This window comes from Phoca vitulina, unplaced genomic scaffold, assembly GCF_004348235.1.
Source record: "Phoca vitulina isolate PV1807 unplaced genomic scaffold, GSC_HSeal_1.0 scaffold7, whole genome shotgun sequence".
In the NCBI taxonomy this organism is placed as follows: domain Eukaryota; kingdom Metazoa; phylum Chordata; class Mammalia; order Carnivora; family Phocidae; genus Phoca; species Phoca vitulina.
The window spans coordinates 65,017,255-65,032,289 of NW_022589710.1; positions in this window are offsets into that span (position 1 = coordinate 65,017,255).

Genomic DNA, 15,035 nt, shown 5'->3' on the forward strand with positions numbered 1-15,035 from the left:
AGGGAGCCTGCTTCTCCCTCTCCCACTCCCCCTGTTTGTGTTCCCTCTATTGCTGTCTCTCTCTGTCTGTCAAATAAACAAATTAAAAAAAAAAATTCCCTTTTCTTTCAGGGGGGTCAATTTTTTTTTTTTCTCTTAAGTTCTTCAGCTGATTTCACAAGGCCCACCCACCTTAAGGAAGATTATCTGCTGTACTGAAGGTCTACTGATTTGAATGTAATCTCATCTAAAAAATACCTTCACAGAAACATCGAGAATAATGTTTGATCAAACATCTGGGTACTATGGCATAGCCAGGTTGACATAAAATTAATCATCACACCTGATTATACCCACTGTCCACTTACTCTGCATCTGCTCCCAAGATGCTGATTGTGGCTGGAGAATATTACAAACCAGTGCTGAGTGGATGCATTTCAATGAGTGACCATACATCTGAAACAGGCATTAATCCAACTAGACAATCCTTCTACATTTTCCAAGCAAATTTACCTTTCCAGCTCTAGAGATGATGGTTTAACAGCTTCTCTTTCCTCAATACCCACCCCACCCCAATCATATTCTCTACTGATGACCTCACCTTACATTTCAAAAAAGATCGGTGGTATCAAACATAAACTCTCCATCTTAATTTCTCCAGTGACACTGGCCTGCCTGTGTCTGCATCCACAGTCCCTGGTTCCTTCATTTGATGGGATGAGCAACCATGTCATCCCTAAAACAAACTCTTCTTTTGCTCCCTGCTCCATGTGCTCCTGCATTCTCAAAGACTGTTCCAGGTTCCCTCATTCTATTCAGCACCATCTTCCTCTCTACTAGATCATTCTCATAATCCTGGAAATTTGCCATCAGATATCCATCCAAAATTAAATCTCCCATTCCCCCCCACTTACCTCCCAGCTACCTGCCCTTTCTCTACAGATGTTCACAGCAACACCCCCTCTAAGAGTTTCCACAGTGTAACTACAATTGTCTCTCTCCCTCATTCACCTGTCACCTCCTCTGCTGGGCCCCTGAGACCATCCTAGCTAAGTACCTTATCCTGAAACTTTCTGTTGTTTCCTGTATGTTTCCTCTTTAGAGAACTTACTATGTATACATGTATCTATTTACTCACTCCCACTAGAACATAAACAAACTGAGGGCAGATCCTCAGGCCATATTTGTAGCCTCTGCCTGCCTATCACCATCTGAGGATCATGCAGCTTAATGGCCACTCTTTCCAAGCAAACTGCAGTGGGCTCAAATCCCTACCTAGAAGCAAAATAGGGCTACTATATATAAAGGAGCATTGGAGCCTGCAGAAATGCAGTTCTGGATAAAAACAGCACTTAACAATTTACATAACAAAGCAGGGCACTTAACTTCTGAGTCTAACACACCTGCATTCTCAGATTTGCCTGGGAATACTGGGGAGGGCATTTGCTTAATATTCTTCACCAGGTAGGGAACTGCTTCTAAGCACTAGAACCGCCTCCACCGAAGGCCACCTCTGGTCTCCAGCTCTCAGGGAGGGAAAGCTGCCTGCAGCTTTGAAAAGAGGTAACTTTTTTGCTCTGTCTTTGTATTCCTGTTGTTGGTTTGGCTTTTGTTTTTGGCTACCCCTACCTATCAAGGTTAAAAAAAAAAAGAGAGACAGAGAGAGGAAAAAAAAATCTGTCTTCCTGGTTCTAGGCATGGTACCCTAAAGCTAAATATTCCACACGTTTATGTAGTTTCCTTGGGATAATATTCCAGATGCAGGTCTGCAGAGTCCAAGGGTATGCACGATTTTAAAGGTTTTGAATAGAAATGCCAAATTGCCCTCCAGAAAAGCAGAAAACACTTTATCCTCTCCCAAGCCAGGACTGAGAGGCCTAGCACCCCATGGCCTTGCCTGCACGGCACATTATTCTTCTCCAGCTTTCTAATTTGAACCCCAGGGTGCTCTTGCCTCTGTAGGGGAGGGGCAGAGTTGGCTGGTGCTGGCTCCCCCATTTCCACAGGTGCTAAAACCCTTCCTAACAGCCCAATCATGCCACTGGCATGCATTTGGAGGAAAGCAACCCAACTCACCTCTCCCCCTGCCTTGCCAGGGCTCTGGGTACCTTGCGAAGCCAACTCAAGCTCCCTTCTTGGAACGGAAGAGGTTGGGAGGCACACTCCACACCACTCTGCACCCGGGGGTCCCTGACCCACCACCCTCTCCACTTGTAACACCACATCCTCCCGGCTGCCCCCACAATAATGGACACATTTTCAGTTTTCTCAGGTCGGGCAACTTATCAAAGAGAACTCGAGGGTCTCATGCAGAGCTGCAAGTGAATCTTAGCGGCTTACTGCAAAGTACATCATGCAGGGACTCGTGTTCCATTTTCATGGATTATGGCCTCTGCCAGACCCTGGGAAATGAAGTTAGTATCCAACGCACGCAGGGCTCTGCTGAGCTGTGGAAACTTTCAGTGGCAAACAGATTTTCTTCTTTTTATTTCCCTCACAATTTTGTTATTATTTTGAAGAAGATGATGGAATACACAAGGCATTGTGGTCAGAATCTACAGGGCTAAGTAGATCAACAACGTGGCCGGTTAGGTATCGGGTGAAACAGGTGGGGGAGCCGGGGTTTCTAACGGGTGTGACCTTGAGTGCACCAGCCCTGTGAGCAGGTGTCCACCTATGGAGTGCAGTGCACACCACACACGGCTCGGGTTTCTACAAGCATTGCTGGGTAGAATGCTCATGGCATCATTAAACATCAGCACCCACACAGTGCAGATGAAAAAACTAAGACCCCGAAAAGAAAACCTCCAGATCCAAGTCCGCACTGTTCAAAGTGGAGTTCCAGGGTCACCAGCTGGGGCGTCTGTGGGAAATGCTGAACCCCAGATGAGAATCAGAATCTGAATTTTAACAGGATCCCTGGGAGATCTGTGATCACAGTACAGTTTGCAAAAGAATATTTAGTCACCCAGTTAGGCAGGAGAGCACCTGGAATTTGAACACTGGTCTCAAAAGTGCCCAAAGCCTGTCTGTCTTTCTATTATACAGGGCTGTTTTTCCCAGAGTCAAAAAATAGAGAAAGAAATTCTCTAGCTTCTAGCAGGGAGCTCTTATTGTATGACTGTATGACTGTTATCTTGCTGGTGTGTGTGCATGTGTGTGAATTGTTTATTCCCTATCAGCGCTGGAATTCAGCTACTGATGTAGCAATATCTCTGCTGTAATAGGTACAAAAATAAAGGTGTTTTCACGAATAGAGAATGCCTGTCACATGCTCATCTGTAACACTAAAGGAGTATTTACCTATCATTAAGATATGAATGGTTTATCTGGTACTATTTTGCGCGTAGCAGAAATCGTATTAAACGTGCAGACTATTACGCTGTTCGACCATTGAGTTGTGTTCCAATCTTATGTAATAAAATACAAATGATGAAAAATAAATCCAAGGCAATTTGTCAAGCAACCTCCCAACCTCACTTCCCCGCGCTTACTCAGTTTGGGTGGAAGGAACTAAATCCAGAAAGCTGTGTGCCACTCGGATCTTCTTCATTGTCTGTGCCTAGCTCGTGAGGATTTTTTAGCACAGAGTTAGAGTGAATATTTGGAAAACCTTTATTGTTTATCAAAAATAATTTTCTCTGTGATGGCACGCTCACACAAACATCCTGCTAGTCTTCTGGACACTGAGTCATTTCGCATCTCCCAGTGTAATTGCCTCCCGACCCTCCAAACACCTCCCCATCCCCCTCTATCTTCTGCATGGCCACACTCCCAGTTTTGCAAGGTTTAATAGAGATATTTCCACTTGAATTCTGCCCTGTCTTTTTTGTCTGCCTGTTTTATTTATTTTCTACTTTTAATGCATTTGTGTTCACTTACAGAAACACCAGAAAGCAATCTCTCTTCTTTAATAATGAATATACTCAGCAAGGAAATGTGGGTGCCTTATTCTCCATTTACACTAATAATTAAAAAAGAAGGCAGGAGATAAGTTCTCTTTTATTGAACACTTACTAGGTACCTTAGTAGTATACAAACATCGCACACACACACAGACGCACACGCAGACACACATCTCACACACATACACACACCCAAACATGCACACATACACACATGATAGACATGCAGACACATGTAGACACACATCTCACACACGCACACTGCATAGACATCCATAGAATGTTACTGAGCCCACAAACAACACTTTGATGTTGGTATTAAGAAACTCACTCTGCAGTTAAGAAAACCAATGCTCACATTCCACTAGTAAAACATAGGTTAAAATACTCTAGCATGATATTTTTAATGTTTATATCAATAGCCCTCAGGAAATTGTTATTCTTCTCCCCACATAAAGAGGGAGTATTCTTTACTGAAACCAATCCTTGTGTGCCTTTATTTATTTATTTATTTATTTATTCATTTTGGCCAGTCTCACACCAAGATATAACTAAATTATGGATTCGTGAGCATTTATATCCATGATGAATACAAATGGTCTCTTCAAGACTTTTCAGATGCTCACATTGAAAAAAAAAAGTGGGGGGAGGGGTGTGGAATTATAACCAGAGCATATCATTTTGAATTTGACTTATTGTAATTGTCTTCTTGCCGGTACAATTTCTTATTGATTATAAAATTATAGAGTGTTGTTGGTTACTAGAGAATTTTAAGCATGCAGGGATGACAAGAAGCACTTGAACAGACAAACTGTACCAGTGAGCAGGTGGAGACAAGTGTTTACATGATGAACTCTTGGGATATGAAGCAACAGGGTTTTCATCCTACATCAGGAGAAAAATCGATGAGTGATTAACAACAGGAGGAAGGGCCGTAGCCGCTATGCACTGCTACCTACTTGGCATGAGGGAAATGTCGCTTGTGGACCAGAATTTCTAAGAACCCTAGCTGGGGCAACACTGGGGACGGTAGCGTGCTAGGCAACATGGAGCGACTCGGGCTCTTGGGGAAAGAAACGGTCTTGATTTATAGAATTTGTTGATTTCTGTCGTGTAAACACTTCCACCACGGCCAAGTTTAAACTGTCAGTGGGATACCACTGATGCAGATTTGGTGAGAGATGGGCTTTAAGGGGCCCCCGTGAGCTGCTGTGTGGTGCGCACAGCCTCCTGCACACCATTGGTTTGGGGTGTCTCTATAGCACTTTACTGGGTAGCACCTTGTGGTAGTTTGGGAGTCCTCCAGGAAACAGACACCAGAACTGAGTCTGAACTGTAAGAGATTTATCAGGAGACGTGCCTGTGAGTGACAAAGGGGTGAGCAGCAGGACTGGGAGAGGGGGGCCTTCAGACTGAGCTGTATGTTGGCCACCTGTGAGTGGGGACAGGGAAGGAAGGAGAGTGGGTCTGGAAAAGCCTCCGACTGCAGAACTTTCTTTGCAAGCACAGAGCAATCACTGGTTTGATAGTCAGGTCTTGCCTCCTAAACCTGGAAGGAGATGTGACTTTACTTCCCTAACTGCAATTTCTTCATCTGCAATATGGATTTGATAATCAAGTGATGATTGGGATTTGGGGTTTTATCCTAATCTTTTTTTTTTTCCTTCTGACAATAACTAGATTACAGGGGTCCTTGTCAGCTAGTTAATCATTGCCTGTGACCACAAAACTGTACCATAATCTTCTGTTCCCCGAATGCATTCTGTTCATCTGGATTAAGCAACAGATTCCTAAACCCACATGTTTTTCCTGGAGGTTGTTGGCCCGAGAAACTGAGAATCGCACCAAAAATAAAACAAACATAAAGTTTAGAAGGATCGTCTAGGAAGTTAATGCAGATAGAGTGGAAAGGCCATGTTCCTTGACGCCAAACTAAGCCAATTACTTACACTGCCTGAGGCTGTGCTCCTCTGTTACACCACCTCTGAACAGGTTCCTTGGGAGAAATAAGAACACACCATAGTGTGTGAAGAAAGGGGTGCCTTGTGCATGTGCTAATCTCATTGTTCAGATTCTATGCTGAGAAGACAATGCAAAATGCTGGCATGCTTTTTATCTTAAGGTGTTCTTTACAGGATGATGGATTATTGATGAAAAAAATTAAAAACAATTTGGGGGACACTTCAGTTGTTTAATAATGAAAGAAACATAATGAATTTATCAATGGTTTCTCAATACTTGTTGCATATCAGAGACACATAAGAACTTAAAAAAATCCCGAGGGCTGTGTTCTATTCCAGAGACCCTGAATGAATTGGTCAGGGGGTGTGGTTGGTACCCAATCACCAGAGTTTTGCAAAAACCACCCCCCTCATTTCAAGGTGCAATGTCCAAATTTGATAGTATGTTTTAAAATCATAAAAATAAGATTACTGATCATTTAAAATAGCATAACATATGAAACACTTATGTGTAGCTAAGACAGTAAGGAACAACAATAATGTGAAGTTACATGCATAGGTAAAAGATAGGAAGGGGATATAATACAAGGTAATATGTTGTTTCTGAGCAGTAAGGTTCTTTTTTCTTTTTTTCCTTTCAAGAGAAATTTATTTTTATTTCATTTTTTCTATGTGAGTATGGTTGACACATTCTTTTTGTTTTGTTTTGTTTTTAAGTAAACTCTACCTGCAACATGGGGCTTGAAGTCACGACCCCCAGATCAAGAGTCGCACGCTTCACTGACTGAGCTAGCTAGGCACTCCTACTTGACATATTCTTAATGTTTTATTTTTCTACTTATTTTTTCTGAACTTTGAAAACTTTATCCCACGAGTGTGCATGACCGTAATAACGATCATAAGTTGTGCCCGGAGTTAATGATCAGCCGAAGGCAGAGAACCCCACTCCATACAAAAAGGACCAGGTCAGGGGCCTGTCCTCTCTATCTGTCTGCCACCCCGGTTACTAGCCACTCACCCGCATCTGACAGTTCCTTCAGAATAGGGACTGTGCCTTTTTTTGTCATTATATCCCCCGCTCCTAGTACAGAGCTTGGTGTATAGGTGACAATAACTATTTGTTACATGCATAAAGAAATGCTTACCTGGCATTTAAATGATTTTTAAGTTGACATGCCATCATTTCAAAACGGAGAGATAGCGAACACCCCAGACCTTCTTTTGCAGGGCTGTGTGCTCCTAGCTGCAGGATTCTGATACCCTGAGCCTGCTTATTCATTCTATCGGTTCGAGTGTGATTTTTAATGTGTCTATAAAGAGAGGGTTTCAAGTTCAATTGCAGCGTCATCTCCTGCACGCACACCCTATTTCTGACTGTACTTTCCTCCTGGTGGCTCAGCCTGGTTTTTATGATCCTTCCACACATAATAAAGCATCCAAGCAACTTTTTCACGTCATCTTCAATGAATTCAGAGAATGCAACAGTTTGCACCCTCCTCTGTGCATGGTTTATAGCTTCTGCTTTCACTCTATAAGGCTGAAGCAAGTCAGGCGATAAATATCTGTCCTGCGATGCTGAGTGTGATAAACTGGTTCCTTCCAAGACCCACTCGCCCCTCATAACTTACTCAGCCAGAGAAAGAGCGCTCCTACACGTCTTGGTTTTATTTTTCTCCTTAATGCTACCAAATTCCCCAACTGAGATTTCCGCCTGTCCCCCGACTGAGTCAACCCCTGTGTGATTACACTTCCAGTGAGAACACACAAACCTTTTGTCATAGAACGATTGTCAAAAGTGGCCCCATACCCTGATTCCTATTTGTTTGAAGGAGCAAGTGGATTAAAACAGGTGGAATGGAATACAGAATTCACGCAAATGGAAAGTCATGCGTAAGGAAACAGGATCTGGTTTCTAAAGCCACCGGTGCCCTCAGAATGTTGTGTAGCTGAGTCTCAGAACACCCTTAATTCGGCATTCTCATCTCATCTCCTGTACATGGAGGGAAGTGTATAGATGTTTTCACCTTCAGTTTTAAGTCAGTCTTAGAACCATGAACACCACATGGCTACCCACTTCATTCACACACTTGTTTCTTGGGTGCATCTTGGGTAGTAGGCACCAGAATAGCATCACCCCTAGACCCAGACACCCCGGGGGCTCAGTGTCAGACCCCACCCTTCAGAGGGTCCTCCTGAGCCCTCCTGCAGTGTCAACCATCCCCTCAAGATAAGGGCTTTCTGGGGCCTAAGGGACAGAGTCCATCCAGAGCCCACTTGCTCTACCCAAGATCCAGGGACCCCTTGCCTACAGCCCCAGGCCTTCTCCTGGCTTATGCTGGCCTCTTTCATGACTGCATCCTACTGGGAGGATGGTGCTACCAGTGGGCAAGGATCAGCCATCCCCTACACTGTGTGTTCCACATGCAAGGTAAAGTCAGGGCTGTGCTTGGTCTCTTCTGTACTCTTGCTTCTGCCCCACATATATCAGTATGACCCTGACCGAGGAGGCAGTGTTATAGAAACAAACTCCCTGCCCTAATGAGCACATGTTCCCAAAGGAAAGGGTCAGAGCTCTTAAATATATAGATTAAAATACACAATATGATGCTGGCTAGTGACAAGTGTAAAAGACTTGATTTAGGTAAAATAAACTAGTTGGAATGAATGTACCATCACTAAATTTTCCTTTACACACACACACACACTCTCTCTCTCTGCTTTTATAAAGGTATTTGTTCCTGGGTAAAAGAAAAAGCATGTCCCTTAGGGAGAATACCAAAGACCCGTAAAGACAAAAATTGAAGTAAGACATAATCCCATCATTCAGATGCATCCACCGTTGGTATATGTTGCTGATGCTGCCTTGATTTTACCATTTATGAAGTCTTAGTGCACATAACCACACTGGACACAATGTGTATCCCACCCTCTCAGGCAGGGAAATTAGACCCATTCTGCAGATGAGCTGACTGAGGCCCATAGAGGGCACCTAGCTCTCTGCGCTTGCTCAGCTGCTCGGTTGCAGAGCTGGGACTTAAACTCACATCTTTTGAATCTGGCTCATGGTTTTATCTGCCAGACTGATTTTCAGGATTGACCTAACATCTACATTAAATAGATAACTATGGGCATACATACAGATATAGATATGGATGTGCATATGATATAGATAAAAACTGTGTTCTTAAGATACCAAGTAAATAGAGGAAAATATGACTAAGCAGATTCCACAATGTTTCTCCAAATCCAGATTTATCCAGAACATGTGGTTAATATAGCTGAATCCAGACGGATGTACACACAAATGAATCTATAGCATGCCGGCATAGATAGGGAAAAATGGCTTCCTACCTCTGTCCTTTTCTTGTGAGTCTGTGATTCACCCTCCAGAGTCTCAGGACAACATGGGGTAGGGGAGTGCTGGTTAGATAGGGACCTCATCTTTATTATGGCACCTCGAGCCCGTGAGGCTGGATGGAAGCCCAGCCCCTCCACGGGCTCCCTCTTGGGGCAGCCGCCACTCCAGTCATCACCCAGGAGGGGACTGCATTGCCATCCTTGGCTGACCTTTGTCTTTTAGAATTTTGTTTCTCACTCTTTGTATGAAACGCTTGGAAGAGGTTTACCATTAGCAATCTCTCTCAAATGTCTTATTCTTTGCAAGGAAAAGAGGAGAGAGTTTAATAAAACTTACAAAGAAGAAGAATGTACAGTGTAAAAAACATAGGGCAGCAAAGCAAGAGAAGGTAGAGTTGTGTGTTGTGTGCTGTGTTGTGGTTGCGATGGATATGGAATGTAATGTTTCAGTTGTGCCAGAGACCTGAGAAAGCAGTTTCCTAGTGTGAATGTGAACGTGATGGAGATCTTTCTACCAGGGTCTTGACTTCCCAGCTCTGGCAGTCTGGTTGCAAGGAACCGGCGATGTTAACATGCTATAGTATTGACATGTTGCATTGGCCCTCATACACAATCTAGCATTCATCCCACAGATTACCTCCCTGAAAGAGAATAGCACCTTGCCACATGCCTTCAATATTCAGGGAATAAAATTAAAGTCACTAAGCACTCGTTGCCAACAAGCATTTACAATTCCGAACGCTCTCAATAGCCACCCACCTGGAAGGTGGTTCAAAGGGGGAAAGACAATTGAATAAAATATTGATCGATGTGTATTTATATCTCTACTTATATAACACTTTAATAGATCAGAAATCAACTGGAGTTTTTCAAAAAGCACTCAAATTAAGGTCTTATTTTGCATATAGTGTTAAAGACAGGGAGAAACAGCTCTCAACAGCCCTCGTTTCTTTTTGGGGGTGGGCTCCCTGCAGACAGGGAGGGGTCCTTAATTCATACCGTAGAGTTCAAGAACAAGGCAGGCAGTGCTTTTAAACATGTGTACCCATATGGAAGAGGGAAATGGTACCGTGTTTCCAGAAGCTGTGTTTCTCCTCCGGTCGGTACGGATCTATTCACGTACGCACAGACATCACCACTGAAGCCGGAAGCTCTTTGCCCTAACTGAGCTTACCGTCCACACGAGCATGATTTACTTTCCCCTCGCCTTGGTTAATATGACTTTACTCTGCCAGAGAGTCTTCTTTGCGCAAATGGCTTGATTCTTTGATTGTTCACTGTGAAGACTTCCTGAAATAACCATCAGTTCTTCTGCAAAGTCAAACAGCTTCAGCTGTGTCCTCACATTCTTTTAATCTCTTGGTTCAGAGATTCTCACTTTGCTTTTCCATCCCTTCTGGACTGTTGTCTTGTTATCCATAGTCAACCCCAACCACATACCCTCCACATTGGAAGACCCTGTTTAACCCGAATTGCAAATCCTGAATAAATTGCAACCTGGGCTCCCACCTTGGAGACACTGCTTACATCCTTCCCAGGTTCCCAGGTACTCCAGTAAGCAATGAACTTAGCATCTTCTTATAACAGGTTGTGCTGGTGATATATAGGGAGCCAACATTCAACAGGATAAAGGTCCCAAATAATAGAGATGAGGATCGCATGTGACAGTGGGTGTGCAAAGACTCTTCAAGCCTTAAACACAGAGAAGTATTGTCGTTGTTCTCTGGAATGTGGTCTCAAAGGAGGGAATGGTGATAGGAGGTCCTTTACCTGTAGCTTCTTTATTTAAATACTGATCTAAAATATATGCATTTCATGTCTAAAATTATTATGGGTCTAAGATACAAATAAGTTACACTAATGGTTCACATTTTTCCTATTTTAGTTCATTTACTTTGTTGCAAAATCAAAATCAAAGTGCCTCTTCCCAAGAGACATTTCATTTTAGAAATTTACTTCTTTTAGCCCTAGGTTCCTGAACCATGATATGTAATAAACTCTTAATTTTAGAATTTGGTCTTACAAATTACATAAGCTACAGAGATTTATGTTTTACAGTTTAATGTGAATTTTTGAAAAATAAAAAAAAGAAGTCATGAAATAAGTCATAGGAGAGTTAATCTCTTTAGGGCCAATGATCATTTATACATGGAAAAATCATAGCCTTAAAAAGTGATTCTTTTTACTGATGTTCATTCGAATAATTTTTTCTAAATGTCTACTGTGTGTCAAGTACTTTTCTCAGACCCTGCTCCCAATAAATGGATAAGAAACATGAACAAAATACACAAAAGCAGCCATGGACGAGGCAACAGGCGAGAAGCTTCCTGAGAGTTTTGGGGTTTAAAAGCCAAGGACGTTGAAAGCTGAAGGAAGCCATTCTTACCCCCCTTTTGAAGGAAGAAGGTGAAGAAGGTGAAGAAACAAGATTTCCTTGAGAAGGTGGCATTTCTCTTGGTCCTTGACGTCTGGGTCAACTATGATCATGTAGACTTTGATGGAGAAGGATATCCTGGGCTCTTGAGGCCCTAAGTGAACAAAGGCAAGGAGGAAGGAAGCAAGACCTGGCTAGATCCATGTGGGCAGAGCAGGAGGGATCAAGAGAGCATCAGCAAGAGATGGATGAGGCTGGAACGATGGTAGGTGCTGGCTGTCCTTACGGAGAGCTATGATGAGCTAGAAGATTCATCCCACCAAATGACATGTCAGTCCCTACGTAGACTTTGAAGTCAGGGCAATGGGGTATGGAGGCACATCTTTTCATTCATTCATTTTACCAGTATATCCTCGGTGCCCTCTGTGTGCCCGTCCCCTTCTAAGTGTGGGGGTTCAAGTGGGCATAAGAGATAAACATAATCTTTAGTCTTGGGGATCTCCTAGTCTAATTGGGGGAAACTTCCATTAAACAAATTAGCGTACAAATAATTGTTAGGGTTTTAAAGGGAACGGACATAGTGAGAAGGAATAACAGAGGCTCAAGGGGGACAGAGTATGGTGAGCAGCATTGTCCATTGGAAACTTCTGCAAAGAGACAAATCTTCTGTCTGCAGAGTGGGATACGATAACTAGCAGACACATATTGCTACTGAGCACTTGAAATGTAGCCACTGAGACTGAGAATCTGTATTCTTAATTTCATTTCATTTTAACTAATTTGAATTTAAGTAGTCACATGTAGCTCCTGGCTATTGTATTTTCCCTGAATTCCACGTGCACAGAATAAACCTCAAGCCCATTGACAGCAGAAATTCTTTCAATCAGCCAGGCCTCCACTACCAGCCAGGCAGAACTGAATGCCTTTAACAGCCTTGTAAGCTTCAATGTGACAAGTGCCATGAGCAGGGCTAAAAGAGAACTGCTGTTCTGTTTGGGGACCAAGACACAGCCAGGAGGGAGACAATGAGTTCACAGGAAATGTCTGTGGAATGACTGGACAGAGAGGAGACTGCACTGGGTTCCCAACTTGCCGGATTCAACAGGGTCACACTGGGTGGAGTTAGCAGGGTGGGCATTCAAGTGGGGGAGCCGTGTGCGCAGGGATGAGGGGGCTGCTGAGGACGCTGAGGGTGAGAGTGTGCAGAGAGCTGTTCTCAGGCTTCCCCACCGCACTGCTTGTCCTTTCTGGGGGACAAGGGTAGCTTCAGCAGGCGCCCAACCTTTCCAGGTCTGCATGGGTAAGCTTGGGCAATCTGGAATATGGAGAGGACTCGGTGCTTGAGACTCAAAGCAAAGCTGAGTTGTCATTTCCTGCCACCCCCAGTGTAACTTGTCCTAGCTCCGGAGAAGGGGCAGGGTCACTCGTAAACAAAGGGTCATTTACAGGTGATGGATTGAGAGTCAAGTGCTTTGTAACTTTGTCACAATAGGGCCTCCAGACTGCACTGTGAAACAAACATCCTCTCTGAAAGGATTAGAAAAGTCTGCAACAGTTCATGAGACTTGCCTAAGGGTCCCGGACTGGTGAATTGGAAGCTGACGCTCAAATTCAACCACATCTGACCCTAGACCCTCGTCCATGCCCATAAGACAGGCTCCCATCTGTCTGATACCTGTTAAGTCTCCGGTGCATGCCGGGTGACTGGCACCAACTATGGTTGCTACTAGCTGTTAAAATGATCACCGCTTCCAGACCAGGAAACTGAGGCTTACAGAACGGGCCTGGCCCAAGCAAAGTGACAAAGCTGAGATTCCAATTTGGTTTTGCCTAACTCCAGAGCCTACAGTATCTTTGCCCTTTAGGCTCTGCTTCCCACAGCAGCAGGGGCCTTGGAGGCATGTCTTTTTCCAGGTCTTTTATTTTATAGAGGCCAGTATTGCTTGAGATTGGTGCTCACAATATTCTGGACTTGGGGAAACATGGGTAGGAACTCCAGCTCTAGGACAAATCCAGTTCCTGGCATTCATAGTAATAATAATATAATATGATGTATCACATTTGTCATTATATATTATAGCTTTTCTATATAATTATGTAATACCACACAATACTACATTGTTATATACGTATCATGCACAATATATGTGTCCACATTTATTGGCATATATAATATAATATAGCATAACATAAATAACAAAATAATATGTTTATATCATATTAATCAAGATATAGCGTAAGATGGTATAGTTCTATTCTATTCTATTCATTAAACTGATATATTATTATATTAACATATACTGTACGTGTAATGACGTATATGCTATATTGTGTTAGTGCTGTCTCGTATTTTTATATTAATGTATGATATAATATAATATAATTGCCAACATTGGTAAATGAGCCCCTGGAAGCCCAGGGACATTGCGTAACATCACATACTTCAGGAGGGTCGGGGTCTATATTCGAACCCCTCTCAACCCTTAGTCCCAGCACCCCAAGCTGGCCCTGGTGCTGTGAGCCCTGCCCCTCCCCAGCCCTGGGGCTCCCACGTAACCACATGAGGACTTCTGTCCAGCTCACATGGCCGCCTGTGCCCCCCATGTTGCTGGCACTCACCGGTGTTCCCAGTGGCTGTCAGCCCTATGTGTTGAGGCTGCGGGAGGCCCCTGAGGCTCATGCTCTGTATGAACACAGGGTCTTTTCCCTGCCAGGAGACCTCCCTTCGCCTCCCAGGGCTGGGCAGGCCTGGAAGTCACCAGTGAAACGGATGGGATTTCAGAAAACAGAAATAGACGAAATCACAATAAAGCGACCTGAGGGTTTGGATCAAGTTTCTGCACAAATGGTGATTAACTACATACCTTCAGTGGAATGTGGGCTTGGCAAGAGGTGAAAGGCACATGAATGAATTTGTCTGCATACTTTGGAAGAGCTTTTAACTCTCATTTTCACTTGAAAAAAAAAGTTGTGTTTTTTTTTTTTTCTAGCCAATTCCATGTACTTGCTCCCCCTCTCTCTATTCTAGCCTTGGTTGACAGGGAGATAGGGTCAGAGGGACAGGGTCAGCCCGTCACTTAGCACTCTGTGTGCTCAGGTAAGCCACTTTAACTACCTGAAGCTTGGTTTCTGATTCAGTAGGTCTGGGTGGGGCACAGGAACTTTCACGTCCCACAAATTCCAGGGTGAGGCCCATGCTCTTGCTCTGCGACCACACTGTGTCTGAAGCTGGACTGGGAGAGAGAAATGATTCACTTTTAAGTCCCACAGCAAGTTAAGACCGGGGCAGAGATAAAACCCAGGAGAGGTAGATAAAATTATTATTTGCAATTCTTCATGATCTTCCTATATTTGAATGATATATTCATGTTTTGGGGTGTGTGATTTTCAAAACCACCTACTAAGTGGTATTTCCGTGCCCCAGTGGTATCTAGTTTGGCCACGTGACTTGCCTGAGCC